Raw genomic sequence first — 17,754 nt, 5'->3', positions numbered from 1 at the left:
ATTAGCCGACACTGGGCTGCTGTAGATCTTTTCTCTCTCTCTTTTTTTCTTTCAATGATGCGCTTGCGCCTGCTAATAGCAACGACGAACAAGGCAAGAACGATGCGCCTGCTTTTTGTTAAGGCGATGATGAAACCCTTCACTCTGGGTGTGTTGGGTTCGTCGTTTTGCAGCGCCCTCCCTCGCGTAGCTGATGGTGCTGTAGACACGTTGCAAATGAAGCCACGTTGTTGTAAGTACTAGCAAGTAGTGTAATGGCAGCCACGTTGCTGTGAGTGCTGAGACGTGGCTGCGAGTGCTGAGCAGCGAACAGTTATTGTAGTGCTGAGCTGCAGCGAATGGGTTGTTGTAGTACTAAGCAGCAAAACGAGTTGTTGACCCTGTACCACCGCTTGTGTGTCGTAAGAGTACGGGTAGTGTGCTAGAGCTGAATTGTCGTGCTGCACCAGCTTGCAGGAGAAACTATGTTGTTGTACGAGATTTTCACAAACACGCACTGCTACACACGAAGAACAGTGTGATGCGTTGAGATGTCCGACACTGGGCGTTGAAGCTTATGGAAGCTTTGATGTTGGCTGAGCCAAGAGAAAGGCGACGTGATTTTGGCTGAGCCAAGAGAAAGGAAATGAAGGTCGAATAGTAGGGCCTTACACTAAGTGATGAGGCTTGCGGAAGCTCTGCCTGTGGCAGCTATGGCATCTTCTTAGCTTCCACACCAACAGTTGATGCCAAAGCCTCTGCAGCCCTAGATGCCGGTTTCTGGAATGGAAAAGCCCCTCCAAGACTGCTTCTTTATTTCTTTCTTCAAGTCTGCTTCAAATTTCTTCGTCTCATTTGCATTCTATGTTTCATATACCTTATTCCAAATGCTGTCAAAAGCATTCACCCCTTCCTGTGCCTTTTCAAAACTTTATCAATCCCCCCTTGCAGTATGCGTGTAGCACCCATTGTACTTTGATATCTCTTGTCAGAATATCAAGCACTGCCAACACGCAACAGTATCTAAACTGCCTTATATTGCCAATAAGCCCTGAGATGCTTCCTCGTATAAGCCATGAGATACACATGTTAGATGTAATGCATGCAGAGGCTCTTAAGGAAACTTTGCTAAACCTCTTGCTATGGATTGTGTAACCAGCGTGAAAGACAAGCATGTGTGCATATCAAAGCTTGTTGTGCATATATATATTTGCTGTCTAGCCCTTGTCAAGACCAATCTGCCATTGTTTGCTTGCCCTAGAGCAAGGATGAGAACTTGATTCTTTCTGTCTCAACAGATCCTCCGAGGATCAAGTATAGCAGGATGCCTATGCACAATAGGATCCACCGAGGATCAAGCATACATCCAATAGCTATCTTGCACCATTTTACCAAGATGTTACAATTTTGGCATTAAGATCCACAAGATTTGCTTGATCTTGAAGAGTTTTGCACCTTTTTCAACAAGATTCAATTGATCTTGTCCTCATGCATCAATCTTTGCACACTTTTCAAAGCAAATTCTAACATGCTGCTATTCCTCAATGGATGCCAAACAATAAATGGTGGTATTCCCACACCAATAGCCAACATAATTTCAGCCTTATGGTGTATGGAGCACCCTGGTTGATAGCTAGATGACTGGGTTCGACTCCCAGTAGGGCTTTATGAGTATCAACAAGTAGTAATGCATGCATATATCATTTCATGCCTTGCATACATCAAGATTTAATCAAACTGTCTAATCTGTCACGATTCTTGTTATCTTGCAAGATTTACACTTTCTTAAACTCCAACACACCAAGATTCACTTCTATCTCCATTTCTTGTGCATTTATGGCTCAATAAAACTTGAAATTGAAGTTTTCTTGTACAAATTTCAAGAAAACCAACTTTAGGTGAAGATTACGGTTTAGAGTAACTCACTGGCATCATTTCTTGCACTAAATTGAAGAAATTTGAATGTTCTACACTTTTCTTGAAAATTTGCACCAAATCTTGAAAATATGTTCAAAACTGCAATGAATCTGCACTCGGCACAACACTTTACAATTCTGTAACAAAAATCTGAGAATTATGCACTGTAATCTAAATACTCTACATAATAGTCTGAATACTCTGCACAGCAATATGAATATTCTGCACAGTAATCTAAGTTTTCACAAGAACTCAAGATTTGGGAATCTAGGGTTTGTTCTTGAAGAAATAAGAGCTTAAGGATTAATATTTGAAACTATATGCTCTCCAAACAAGGTAATGTAAGGAAATCATTCAAAATTGGTTGCTAAAATCTCTGCAAATCCTAATTTCAAAAATCAAGTAAATTTTTAAGAAAATCAAGATCAAGAAGATCAAGAAGTTCAAGAAATCAAACAGTATAGTGGATTAGGGTTTTGAAAACAGTGATTAATACAAATTTAAAAATAATTAACACAAATTTCATTGCTAATATTATCAAAACAAGAAATTAGCAAATATTAAAATTGTATAAAAATTAATTTTGAAAATGATTAACACTAATCAAGATTAAGAAAATGCATTTAAAAAAATTTAGATTAACAGTAATCCGAAAATGATTATCATTAATCAAGATCAAGAGAAAATACATTCTGAAAATTGTATTAAACATAATTCGAAAATGATTATCACTAATCACTCCCTAAGCAAGGATCTAAGCCAAGAGCTTTGATACCAATGCAATGAAGGAAACCTAGGGGATTGCACTCATTAGCATGGAGTGCACACATGTTCCACACTCATCATAGGGAGTGGCACCTATTGCACACTCATAATGGAGTATACATAGCTTCTCAAGAGGGAAGAAATTCACCATGGAAGCTTAGAGCTCCAAAGAGTAAAAGTACTCATCATGAAGATTCAATATCCATGAGCCCTATACCTAATATAGCCCATGTGTCTAGGCCCCATTCCCTATGTGCATACGCAATTAAATCTACTTCATTTACAACAAACTGTGATTAGCGCTTATTCCTCTAAATTGATTTGTAGAAGGTTATGCACCATCCATTATGGCTTTTCCTCTGTAATAATCGTTTATCAATCATATGACTGGGCTCAAACCTCCTTCAGTAGAGCTGAATTTATATGTACCATTAGATCATAAAGAGGCTAAGAATTTGGAAAAACCACTTTTTACGAAAAAGGGTGGTTTGATGGTTTCTACAGAATGGTTTGCCACCTCCTTTGTCTTTTGATCTTTGCCCTTTAGTTAAAATCCTGCAACTCTTGAAACCTTTGAATTAGGCCTTCAAGCTTTTAAATCTTGCCTCCATCTTCCTAGACCCATAGCTCTGATACCACTAACACGGATCTAATTCTAGGAAAATAGAGGAAATAGGAACTTACAAGAAAAAAGATTATTCATCCCACTTAACACATCAAAAGACCACAAATTCAACATATTTAAGATTTGAATGAATAAAAAATAAAAATACTTAACTCAAGATAACAACTCAAACATCAGGTGCAATCATCCCCCCTCGTGTGTGGCCTCTGCCCACACATGAGTATTTACATAATTCTTCATTCCAAAATAGGCCATAGCATCCAAAAATAAAAAAAGGTGCTTTTACTTGCACGGCACTCTCTTATGCTCAAAATAAAGTGTCCATAAATTGAGGCTACGGTTAAAGCATATCACACTTTACAAAAATATTAAATTTCAAGTCTAAGCTTGATAAACCAAAGCTTTCCAAAATAAATCAAAATATGCACATGCTAGCACATGTATATACAAAGCTTGTTTACAAAAATGTGTGCCAACAAATAATAATGTGTGAATTCCCCTCAATCTTCTGAATCCTCTTCACCACCATGAAAGAATTCTGGAGAATTTGAGAGCTAGAGTAAGAACCTACTTTCATCATAGTACTTTTGTTCATTTCATGGTTATACTTTTAGAGGCATTTCATATTTGCTCAGGTTCACATTTCTTCTACCTTGATGATGTCTTTGTACTTTATCAGTGCGGTTGATCTTCTTTCTATCTTTGTACTTTATCATTGTGGTTGATGTGTTGATTCATTATGTTCTATTGATCATGGCTCCAACTAAGTGTCTCTTTTATTTTGTATACCAACTTTATTTTAAGATTTCATTTTTAAATTGGAAAACGTACATTGGCTGCTACTAGACTTTGAGAACATCCTTTGATAGGACCAAACTTTGTGAGCATGTGGGGGGGGACTCCCCCCACATGCGCGCAAAGTTTGGTCACCATCGTCCAATGTTTGGGTACAATGGCATGGGGAAGAGTAGGATTTTCTATGGCCTCTTAAGCATTAAGAGACTTGAAAAATGCACACTGGGTGCTACTTAACTTTACGAACATCGTCCGCGACGGTTGAAAAACTTTGAAGCATGTGGGAGGAAAGTTTAGCTACCATCAAACAATGTTTGCACATGATGGCATGAGAAAAAACAAGATTTTCCATGGCCTCTTAAGCACTAAGAGACTTGAAAAATGCACACACGGGGTGCTACTTGATATATCAAAAAAAATTTGATGGTGACCAAACTTTGTGAGCATGTGGGGGGACCCACCATATGCTTGCAAAGTTTGGTCACCATCGGACGATGTTAGGGTACGATGGCATGAGGAAGAGCAAGATTTTCTATGGCCTCTCGAGCACTAAGATACTTGAAAATTGCACACTGGTGAATTTGTAAACATCGTCTTATGTGGTGACCATACTTTGTGAGCATGTTGGGGAGGGTCCCTACCCACATGCATGTGGGGAGAAGCCCCCCCTTCCCCCCCCCCCACATGCTCGTAAAGTTTGGTCACCATCGGACGATGTTTGGGTACAATGGCATGGGGAATGGTATGGGCTACCACACCTCCAAAGAGAGAACTCTAACATTTACCATTGGATTATAATAACCATCGTTGGAAACCTACCAATGCTTCGAGGTCGTGTCCCCTTGAGGTCTCCAAGCTCACTCCGGAAATCTCCAATCCTCCAAGCTCCACCTCCACGCTGTCACCGCGTAGAGTCGCTCACACCACCACACAAGGCAATCTCTCTCTCACTCCTTGACACAAGCATGTATAGAGAAGGCACATGCACTAGTGTACACTCTCTCACAAGACAAGACAAGAGCTCTCATAGCACAAAGGGGGATTGTGTCCATTCATTATGAGAAAATACCTTATATACAACTGGCCCTTATTCACACTTGGGCACCCAAAACTTACTAACTAAGGCCTTGGGTGGCCAGTATCTCATAATGTATAACTTTTATAGTGCCTTTGCATGACACTTATTAATGTCCTCAAATGGAGGAGCATATTTGTTAATGCAACATGGGATTAAAATCCCCCCTACCTGATTTAGGTTCTGTCCTCAAAACCTGTTTGCTGAGGTCTAAAGACCTTGTCACCGAACTCATGTCGATAGAAGTTTCAGTGGGATTGAAGCTTTTTCAGGGTTCTTTGGAATGCAGAGTGGGAAGTCTAGAACTCGATGTATACCATGTCTTCAAATGTAACATGCATATAAGCTGGTAGACACCTGAGGCGATGGTAGTACAGCATCATGCTTTGCTCACTTGGGCCTTGGTTCATGTCAAAGAGGAGTTGATCTACCTCAAAGCCATCATAGCATTCTTTTGGTTGGTCAATGAGCACCACGATCAACTTCAAGAATCTGACACTAGCCACGATAGCTGGATCTGGAATACGATGCCACTCACGTATCCAGGTCAACATTTGATGTCTTGTTGGGCTATATCTGAAAAAGTTATGGGGACAAATAATGGAAAGTTATAGCACACATGTGAATCCCGTTGTTTTGCCTCGTGGAACTCGAGTGGGGTCATCCTTCACTTGACCGGCATATATAGCGGATCCACTCTTTGTGTGGGCAGTGCACATTGATGCTGTCAACTATATTATATTATGATCAAGTACTCCTTCCACCATGCTGGCTGTAGACCAAAATCTTCAATTCTCGGATTTACATCATCTATGATAATGCTGGTATAGCGCCCTCTTGTATGTACAGGATGTGCTTTTCTCCATCGGCAGTAGTAGCAGTAGGCTGATCATGAATGTTACAATCTTTATTTCCAACATATCTGCTAAATGAGGGTTAGCCAACTTTGTGATTTATGAGACATTAGCCCGTAAATTTCCTTCTCCTACCATTGGCAATAACTCCTCCAATTCTGGCATTGGTGCTCAGAGAGGATATGGTACATAAGTTTGCCGTGTAGATGTGACTACAAAGTAAGCTTCTGGTAATATGCATCTGGTGGGTTTAAATGGTGTGATTTGCATCAACATCTTGAACATCAGTTTCGACTTCAACAATGGATTGCCAGCTCTGATCAAACCTTCATACTCTGCACATGATAAAGAATCAAGAACAAGGTTGTCAATATAAGGCTATATGTCATCCCACGCGGTTGAATTGGACGTACCTCTTGAATTGGCCTTGGTGGAGACGGGTGGGGTGTTGGCAAATCCTCGAGGGGGTGAGAGTGTTAGTGGGAAATTCTAGAGGGATAGAAGGGAGACGAGAGAAAATGCAATCCGCCTCAGATTTGTTAGTAGGAGTAATACTAGGATAAGGTTGTAGTAGTTTACTTGCTATAGAGGAAAACACAGGATAAGTGGTAGGAGTGGAAGAACTTTGTGTTTCCTCTTGACCCTCTCCAGAACTAGGGGGTCGGTGGGTGGGCCTATTGATTTTCATAAACTCCTAGAGTTCTATGATTTCTTCAGGAGTTATATCAGGATATTTGATATGTACTTTATCAAAATTATATATGACCGTAGTCATCATGGCTTCCAAATGTTTATGTATATATCGATAAAGCTTAAGAATGCCATATGGGTGATAAAGTGTTGATTCAATTAGATTTAAGTGTTGATGTGTGTTATAGCCTCTAACCACCCATGACTAATTATCCATTGATAGCTCCGTGCTACAACCTCGTAGTTGGCCGATGTATTAGGGATATCATTTGGGACAAAGAGGTCAAGTTTGTTGACACTTTTGTCTAAGATATCTAAGTTTTGCAACACACCTGACACCAACATCGTAGGTTTAACATGATGGGATGCAAGGGATAAAAGAATATATCACTAGGGTCTGTTAGTACTAAATCCCCCTAAAGAATACCCATTATTATAGTTGGGTCTACATCTCGTTTTGCATTTTGCTTAATCAGTTTTAAATCCCCTAAGCTGAGGTCTTTAGATAAGTTAATTTCATATTGAAGGAGTGAGAGGGTTAGTGTAGATAAAAACAGAGTTAGAGTTTGAGGAGGGGCCCGAGGAGTCACTAGCAAACAAACCTATCTCCGAGGCGCGTTCAATCAGTAGTCTTAATTTGTCCGACAGCTCCTATCTTGCACTTCTTTCTCTTATATTCTTGAGTCTTTATCTAACAGAAGAGCTGATATGGTCGTTTCACGAACCATTTGAGCTGCATCTAATTCCTCATATCTATGTGTGGCAACGTCCTATGCCTTTATTGCTGATGCCTCTAAAGCTTGAGCTTCTTCTATTTGCTTGAGCCTCTCTGCTGCCAATACTTGGCTGCCTTGAGTTGCTGAGTGAGCTGTTCCATTTCCTAATTGTGACTAGTGGACATATGTTCCATCTCTAAGGACTTGGCAGTGATCATTTCATTCAAGGCTTTAATTTTTTCTACATGTGCTTTGTTTGTTTGTTCCCTCTCAGTCCGAAGATGAATTACTTTCTATTCCACAGCTATCTACGAGGGCTTCCTTGGTGATAGCAATGGTCCTTGTGAATTCTTCTTCTTTGGCATGGAACTTGTCTTGAGCATCTTGAAACTGCCTAGCATGTTACCTTGCTTGTTCTTAAGTATGTTTGACTCCTTCATTTTGGAGTTGATCCTTCGCTTGTTCTACTTGTGCTTTCAGCTCTATATTCTCTTTTATCTCCTCTGCACAATGGTCTGGCTGAGGACTTGGTTGTTGCCCTCTAAGACCTGGTATCTTGATTCCTACTTTTCTGTAGCCTTTAAGCCTTTGAGGATGACATCTTTATGTGTAGCTGCAGCTGCTGCCGTTTCTTCTTGGAGCATTTTCACCTGGTCATTTGCTTCTTGGACTTGTCTCCACAATGTAGCATTTCAATCACTAAGCATGTGAGTAGTTAATAAGTGGCAGTGCCATACCCTCTGTTCCTGTTCCCAAATGAAAGAACTTGTTGTAGATGTGCCTTCTGATTCATAGAGTGGTAATTGTAGGCAAACTATCCAAGCCCTCAATAGTCTCCTTGAGGAAGCATTCATAATCCAGATTATGTAAGAAAGCATTACCATGATTTTTTCTGCATCATCCAACCTTTGTTGCTTGCTTGGGCTTGTTGCTTCTTCGGTTCTCTTTCTTTTGTCCGCTTTCTGTCTTTCGTCTAGGACCTCCAGATGGGCTGAAGTTGCCTCTTCATTTGTGTGGTGCACAGCTTCTTGTTGCACCTCTTTTCCCAGGGCTCTCTCTGCACCAATCTTTGCTGATGTATACTGATCTAATATAATAGAATTACGAAGTGGTGATAGGTTCTTGAAAATGATATAAGCTGGGCTAGGAGGAGGTGTTTATTGAGGAACTTCGGAAGCTATGCGTACTAGTATTTCTGAAAGGCAAATCCCCTGTGCTTCCCCTCATCTTCTTATCTATTTTTTTTATTCTCTTCTTCAATTCCTTCATAATCTCCTTTGTGTCTTTTAACAGTGCTTGCCCTTCTTGTAGCTCTCCCAAGGTAAGTATGGGTGGCTCTACCTATGTTGCTTGTTGTTCTTGTGCTTCTAGCATGTTTTTTGGAATCAGAAGATTTGCTACATGACTCAACACCTTAGTAAGCAAGTACGGATTGCATACTTTGGATTGGTATGCCTTCAGGCAATTCTCGATTTCTCTGTGAATGTACCAAGCCCAGTCATCTTCTTTCTCCTCATGCACTGTAGCTATTCTATTTAGAGGCACTCTGTTGTACCTGTCACGACTGGCTTGACCTGCATAATTAAGGGCATTGTACGGCAAGCTTTTTCTATCATTTCATCTCTAATATTCTCATACTTTGCCCCGTTTGAGGAGAACCTGTTTAGTTGTGCCATTTGCCATTGTTACTTATCCCCTTTTTAGTTGCCTTGTCATATGATTTCAAGTACTCCACACATAATTCCGTGTTGATTGTGTGGGGGAGACACTCAGACATTCATCCCAGCTCGACCTTCTCCAGCTTCTCCTTGACATCTAATTCCTCCAAAATTTGTAGACATTCCGAGCTGTGGTACTATAAGGCTATCTTATCATGTATTGTTTAGACATCCTTGTTGATAATGGAGCCCTTGTACACGTGTGCATATTTCCCTAGATAAATGAGCTTTGGATCTCTTGATGCTCTTTTCCTTCTATCCATAGGTGAACCTATTGTACTTGTCTGGGTGATTGCTGGAGTCTCCTCGACTTCCGGTTATGGGGTCACAAAGGACATCTGTAACATTAATAACAATGTTAGTCATAATGACTGGTAAGATCATGTGGTCCCCTTTTTTTTTGAAAAATTCGATGTGTGTGTGTGTGTGTGTGTGTGTGTGTGTGTGTGTGTGTGTGTGATATTGACGAGAAGGGTGTTAGTGGGGTGAGAAATAACAAGGTGTAGAATACATGAGGATTCGGGCTAGAAGGCTTCAGCCATGAGAGTGCAGGATCTTAACCCGTGAAGTTGTAGGGTTTTAAGCCGTGAGATGATTAAAACGTGAGATGGTTAAGCCGTGAGATGGCTTATCGCGTGAGATAGTTAAGCCGTGAGATGGTTAAAATGTGACATGGTTAAGCCATGAGATGGCTTAAGCCATGAGATAGTTAAGGCCGTGAGATGGCTTATCGCGTCGTGAGAAGGCTTAAGCCGTGAGATGGTTAATCCGTGAGATGGTTAAAATGTGAGATGGTTAGGCCGTGAGATGGCTCAAGCCGTGAGATAGCTAATAAGCCGTGAGATGGCTTAAGCCGTGAGATGGCTTAATGCGCGAGAAGGCTTAAGCTATGAGATGGCTTAACGTGTGAGATGGCTTAACGTATGAGATGGCTTAACGTGTGAGATGGCTTAAGCCGTGAGATAGCTGGTTTTTTTACCCTGAGGGTTTTTTATTTTAAATGCTTTTTATGGGTCAACTCTTGATAGATTTAAGCATTTAGACAGGGAGTGAGAGTGTGTAGCCCCATCCGAAGGATCAAAAGTGGGTGCCGTGAAATAGCAGACGGATAAGATCAATCGCCAAGAGTAAAACATTTTATGCACATTCCTTTATACAGGCATTTAGGGAATAGATAAAGGCCATAGCAGCAATCGCATAGATAGGAAACAATAAAACAAAGTACGATGCAAGCAATGAGCAGATAAAGCGCCAATGCAGAAAGTGCATAAGCAAAAATTCATAAAAGAGGGAAGAAATCGATTTTATGAGTCAGCCCCGTCAGCCTCAGCAGCGGCTATCTTAATGAAGCAAGACACATGGTGTCTTGCAATTGGCAGATGGTATTTGACCATTTCATGCCATGAAGCACTAAGGCGGTTCGCGTCATGAACCGTTTTTTATTAGTTCATGGTGTGAAGCACTAAGTGTTTCACGGTGTGAACTGTTTTTGCCCATTTCACAATGTGAAATGTTTTTATCTCGTGCATGCAAGGTTGATACCCTATGCTTACAAGGTTGATACCCTATGCTTCCTATATGCTCAAGCAATCAATTCCACAATGTGAACTGTTTTTATCTCGTGCGTGCAAGGTTAATACCCTATGCTTCCTATATGCTCAAGCAATCAATTCCACATATCATGCATTAAGACAAGGGTTAAATACACTTTTACCTTGGACCCATTGTTTAGGAATTGCTATCTTTTGTACTTCTTCTCTGCTTATTGCCACAGAAACCAATTTGGTACCTTGGCCTTTGTGGAAAGTTGTTGTTGTAACCTCTTTAGTTCAGAGTTGTTGTTGTGGAAAGTTGTTGTTGTAACCTCTTTAGTTCAGAGTGGGAGTGTTTGATTTTGCTATCCATCCAACTGAAGAGTGCATCCACTAATTCTTGTTGAACCTGTTATGTGGCTTGTGACTGTGGGTGCACGCCTTCTTTTCCTCTCTCCTTAATGTTGCTTAATTTGTTCACCTTGGTAGGTGGAGTTGGCAATGATGCTCCTTTCTGTTTGGAAGGTTGACTGGGCTTCTTCTCCCAAACCAATTTTTGGGTCTTCTTAACATTTGCTTTAATTATTATAAATTGGTCCTATTTGTCGTCTTGATCCTTTCGTGAACTTGTGAAAGTGCCAATAGTATTGGAATAATTCGGGTAGGATTTGGGCACCCATATTGATGTATTATCATGGTAATACCCCTGTGCAGCCATCCAATCCTTCCTAGCCCATTGCTTTTGAGCATTTTGTGGGTGGTGACTCTGCTTGGAATACTGTTTGCTATCTTTGGATGGCCTTCTCTTTCCTTTGTTTGTAGCTTGAACTTTTTTCCTTGATGCCCTGGCTACTCCTTTCGCATCATAGTATCCGTGGGCTCGAAGTTGGTCCTTAGGAACCCACTGCTGAATAACTGGATACTTTAACTTTTTTTTGTGTGGGAGCTATGACATTTATGCCTCTTTTGGTACAATAGTTGGTTGTCGTGGCGTTGGCGGTTTCGTGTCATCCCTCATTGCCTGTTTACCTTTATTAAAGGGACTCCATAATGGCATGGTAATGGTATCCTTGTCCTCGTTGAGTTTTGATGCCCTCCTCTCCCACTGGATATACAATTAGTTGCACAAATCCAAGATCGTCCAAGGATCATCTCTTCTTCCATAAATCCTGCACAGGCATAACAAATACCTTTCCAACCAAGGGATTATTTCTGATGGAAATATTAACATTTAAAAATCCCACAGCTTTGGTAGTTGACAAATGCACACTTTGGACTTGTGCATTGGTGGCCTCAAGGTGAGGTGTGTCTAGCGCTTTTCATATTTCATAAGAGATCAAGTTATGACTTGATCCCATATCAATTAATGCAATGCTTGTTGCATTACTTTCAATTGTAGAGACTTTTACACTGTGTTGGCTCAATGTCCAAGGCATCCTCATCAAGGAGGGTTATTGAAGCCATGTCCACATGCAATATTCTCTCCCGGAGTCTCTCTTTGGCCTTGGCTTACTGTGCCTTGGCTTTTTCTTGAGCTTGCTTGATTATTTCCTTGGCCACCAGCTCTTCCTTTTGTTTCAGTAGATGCTCTTACATGGGTCAGTGGTCCATAATATTTCTTAAGTTTGCTTTCATTGATGTACCCTTCCATTTGCACACCCTCGATAGTTTCAATTTGGACCAACCCTTGAGGGGTGATTTCGGACACTCTAAATGGTCTCAACCCTCTGTACTTGAGTTTCTTTTTCCTGGTGCTTCCAACACCATACATGAGGACTAAGTCCTCCATTTCTAGTTCCTTTTATTTCAGGTTATGGTCAAACCAATGCTTTCTTCAAAATTTCTCAACCATAAGCCTGTGTGATGCACTTAGCCGAGTTTCATCAAGTTTCTCTAAATCAATTAATCTTTCAGCTAATGCATTTTCAGTTAACCTTTCTTGCACCGCAATTCGCAGGCTTGGCACTAAGTACTCCATAGGCATCACTGCCTCAACGCCATAAGCTCGACGAAAGGAAGTATATCCCATCGCTACCTTATAAGATGTTTGATATGCCCATAAATCTGCAGTTAGCTTCTAATGTTTTCGTCAAGATAGTATATAATATCTTATTTGTACTCTCCGCTTGACCATTTGCATGTGGATAATAAGGTGATGACTTTCGGTGGACTACAAGGACTCCTGCAAGTAAGTGATCAATCACCTAATTAATGAAATGTGAACCCCGATCATTGACTAATTCCAATGGGCAGCAAATCTAGAAATGATGTGTTCATATAAGAACTTAGTCGTCGTTCGTGCATCAACTCATTTAGAGGCTCTTACCTCTGCCCATTTTGTGAAATAGTCAATGGCCATGATCACATATCGGGCTTATGATGGATGCGCAACTAGACTAATCAGTCCAAAAAAATCAATACCACACTTCTCAAAAGGTTGTCTTACAATCACACGGGTGATGAGTGGCATCCTGTCTTTTTCTTGTGGAATAGCAAATCTTTAACACTCCTCGCATCTTTTTACAAACTCCATGGCATCTCCGAATAACGTGGGCCACCATAGTCCTACTTGAAGAACCTTGCAAGCTATAATTTTCCCAATGAAATGTCCTTCGACTATTCTTGAGTGTGCTTCATCTAGTATTGTGACAAACTCATCTTCACACACACATCTTCTAAGATATTGTCCTTACCTAGCTTGTATAATTCTCCAGCAATTAATTGAAAAGGTGTAGCCAGCTTGATAAGCCGATGCATTTTATCCTTGTTCAAAGGTCGTTCTTGTGGAAAACCATATGCTAGATAATCTGATATCCCCTCACTCCATTCAAACACCATGTCCAGTTTGAAGAAACAAGCATCTGGGAGATCATCATCAACACCAGTTTACAGGTTCCCCATTTGGAATTCTGTTGTGTTCCTTTTCTTACTATGACCATGAAGTCAAATTTAAGAGTGAGAGCAACTAGCAGGTGATTCTTCTCGTGGTGCAAGCATTATTCACCAAATATAATAGGGCATGATGGTCCACAAAGAATACAAATTTGTTGGCCAATAGGTAATGTCGATATTTCTTGATAGCATAAACCATTAGCCAACCATTCCTTCTCCGTTGTGGTTTAATTTATCTCAGCATCTTTCAACTGAGACTGGCAAAACAAACTGGGTAATCCAATTTGAACTCACCAGGCTGTGCCAATACACATCCTATTGCAAAGTTCGATGCATCGATGTGCACATGGAATATAAGATCCCAGTTGGGAAGTCTCAGAATTGGTGCACTAGCTTGTGCTTCCTTCAACCTATCGTATGCTTCTTGGCATTCCTCAATCCATTCAAAGACAATAAATAGTCTATACAATGGTCTGGCGATTTCAGTGTAGAATATTATGAAATGATGATAGTACCCAACGTGGCCCATAAACCTCTATACACCTTTGTAATTGGTGGGTGGAGGCAATTCTAAGATCAGTTTGAACTTGCTCTTGTCCGTGGACATGCCGTTTTTAGAGACAATGTGTCCCAAGATCACACCATGTTTGACCCAAAATTGGCATTTTAAAGGGTTTAAGAATATATGATACAATCGACATCGCTCAAACATCTTCCTTAAACAAGAAAGATGGTCTGACCATCGCGGGTGTGCACACAAATCATCAATGAATACCTCCAAAACCACTTTTGCAAGTAGTCTTTAAAGGCTATGCACATCAACCGTTGAAAAGTTGTAGAGGCATTAGTGAGGCCAAACGGCATAACCTTGTAAACATATGTTCCGCACATTGTATTGAAGGCCATTTTATGTTGGCCTTTTGGTACTATGGACACATGATTGTAGCCTGAAAATCCAGCTAAGAAGCTATAGACTTCTTCACCAGCTACTCGTTTTCCAATACATGTTCAGTATTATATGGCAGTGGGTAATGGTCCTTCCTAGTGGCTACACTGACCTTTTTGAGATCAACGCAGACCCTTAGTTTCCCATTTTGATTTCGCACTATCACGATTGGTGATAGCCAATCAGTGTGCTTTATCTCGTAGATGAAATCTACAGCAATGAGTTTGTCAATTTTCTCCTTTACAATTGCTGCATATTTTGGATTCATCTAGTATGGCTTTTGCCTCGTGGGTCTAGATCCTTCCATGATTGGGATCGTATATTATACCACTTCAGGTGGGTATACCCTTCATCTCTTTTGTAGTTCTAGGCAAAGCAATCCTTAAATTCTTTGAGGAGAGCGATGAGTTCCTTTTCCTCAAATGGAGTCAAGTTCTTAGCGATATAGATAGGTTTGGTTTCCTCCCCTGGCTTTGCAATATCAATTTCTTTAACCTCCGCTAGACCATCGTATGATGTGGACAAACCATCTTCCTTTACTATTTTGGCCATCAGCTTGCAACACTTTTCATTCGTCAATCAGTTGCAACACTTTTCATTCGTCAATCGTGTATGTCTTGAAATGGTTCGGCACTGAGAGTAGGTCTGGTTTATCTTCATCCTCTCTTTTTGTTTGCGCCATCACCTTCTTGGCTTCGCACTCGAGCCTCTTTTTTCGGCGCCCTATTTTTGTGAGCTTTAGCGTTTCCGACTCTTGAGGGATGGCCTCCTCCTTATCTTTTCCTTCCAGGGATATCTTATTCAACTCTTCACCCCAATTCTTAGAAAACTCCTCATGTAAGTTTAGTGGCTTCGAGGTATCTTAGCCCCACTGGGGCATCCGTGGGTTTACTTTGTAAGAGGGCATTTCGACGAGCAATATACCTCTTCTCTTTTCGCCATCTTCTAAGGTGTTGGGCACTAGTACGGCCTTGTGATCCAATCCCGTATGTGCTGAAGGCTTCATCCTCTTCTCGTGGTTGCATATTGACCATACACACTGAGGTGGTGGGAATGTTCCCAGATTTGACATATTGGGTTCCTCTGGGCTGCATAACATCTATCATGGCCAGCACATACATCCAGTTTTTGCTGAAGTCTAGAGGGGGAAGGGACGCATTATTCCTCCTCCTTTTGATAATTCCACCATTGGTTGGCAGACTTGTAAGGACGTGGTGACCGAATCATTGCCAAACAATTTCTCTTCCATTGGATGCGCTTTCCACGTTTGTAGATCTATCTTTAGGATTTGTGAGTCCCTTCGAACATACACATGATTCAATGCCCAATCATGCACCAATTTGGATTCCCTCATGAAAGGTCTCCCCAATATTATGTCGTATGAGTCCAGTTGGCACAGAAAATCCATTACAACAAATGTATGACGGTAGCGGAACGTAAAGAGTTTAAGTCATACATTCTTCAACAGCCCCATAGGTCTTGAAGATGTTCCGTCTACCATTTTGACGTTAGATCTACCATTCTCCCAACATCGTTTTGTGATGATGCTGACTCTCGCTCCTCCATCCAGGATAGCCAATGCTTGGTACCTATTATGATGAATTGGGATTGCCACATTAGTGTCATCACTCTCATAATATTGGCCCAATTAATTTGCCAATATCTTGACGAATCTGGGCGTTCTTACCCCTGCATGTTTTAAGTTTCTTTCTATTAGAGGTGGTTGCATCTCTTCTACAGTGGTTATTGGGTTTAATCATCCCTCTACCGATTCTTTTATATCTATCCACAATGTCGGTGAACTGCGTAACAATTGTCCCAATGGCATTTGGACGGTAGTGGACAGTACGGCTACAAGACTGACAACATCGTTTTGTGATAATGCTGACTCTTGCTCCTCCATCCAGGATAGCCAATGCTTGGTACCCGTTATGATGAATTGGGATTGTCACATTAGTGTCATCACTCTCATAATATTGGCCCAATTGATTGACCAATATCTTGATGAATCTGGGCGTTCTTACCCCTGCATGTTTTAAGTTTCTTTCTATTAGAGGTGGTTGCATCTCTTCTGCAGTGGTTATTGGGTTTAATCCTCCCTCTACCCATTCTTTTATGTCTATCCACAATGTCGATGAACTGCATAACAATTGTCCCAATGGCATTTGGATGGTAGTGGACAGTACGGCTACAAGACTGCCTACGTCTCTTGGTTCCTAGCGAGTGAGGGCTCCTTCCACGTGTGTGTTTCATATTTACCCCTAGGGAATGAAAGAATGGACACATCTTGTTCAGCCTCCTCAAACATTCTTGCCATAAGGTCGCTATGAGTCCCTCCCTCAGACACTTTTGGAATTGGAGTAGGCACATCTAATTTCCTTTCCCTTATTGGCTTGTTTCTTGGATACATTGTATCCCTTGCCCTGTTAGCCCTTAATTTGGCTTCATGAAATCGTTGGCACTCTTCCACTAGGGTCCTAACTTCTTCAAGATTTCTTATCTCCTCTTCCGCATTTGGGTATTCACCAATCCCCTTAGGGGTTGCTAGTCTCTCTCTTTGTGCATCATGGGTAAGCTCACCTAACTTTGGCACTTGATCGCTCTCTTTCTTTGATTGGGTGGATCTGGTGTCAATGGTATCTTCTTCAGACCCATCCTGGATTGTGACCATGGTGTCACCTTTACCCACTTTTTTTACTCTCCTCATTCTTCCAGTTCTAGAGGCAGTGGCACTTAGGTTCTTTCCTTTATCCCCTTATTTAGCTTGGGCTTGTGTTAGGACATTTAGTGGCGTGATGTTTCTAGGACGCACACTTATGGTCCTGATATAGTGGCTTGGTTAGAAGTGGAGGAAGAACCATTGGTACGACGTGTCCTATATCCGGAACATCCCTCTAGGTAAATAGGATGGGTTTGGCTAGCCTGTAGTCTCACAGTGATTTGTATTGGTGGTGCTGGAAAGGCCAGTGGCATTCTAGATGCCTACAGTTGTGCTACAGTTTAGAATCTCGGATACCTACACATGGAAGTTGGTTCCCTAATTTCACACAATGAGCACAATAGAGTAATAGCCTTACTCTTAAGTGAGGGCATTTGGTAGTGGTGTGATTCATTATGCACATAGAACACCATACCAGATCTCTTTGAGGGTAGAGATGAGCATGCCCATGCCCTGATGCTTCTCGTCCATCCTTGAATTTTTTTTTGTCCAGTATAACATTATTGAGTTCTCGTCCACAGTCATCCACAG

The sequence above is a fragment of the Cibotium barometz genome, chromosome 5, assembly GCF_041138505.1.
Source record: "Cibotium barometz isolate CiBa-2024 chromosome 5, ASM4113850v1, whole genome shotgun sequence".
Lineage (NCBI taxonomy): Eukaryota > Viridiplantae > Streptophyta > Polypodiopsida > Cyatheales > Cibotiaceae > Cibotium > Cibotium barometz.
This window is presented reverse-complemented; position numbering follows the sequence as displayed.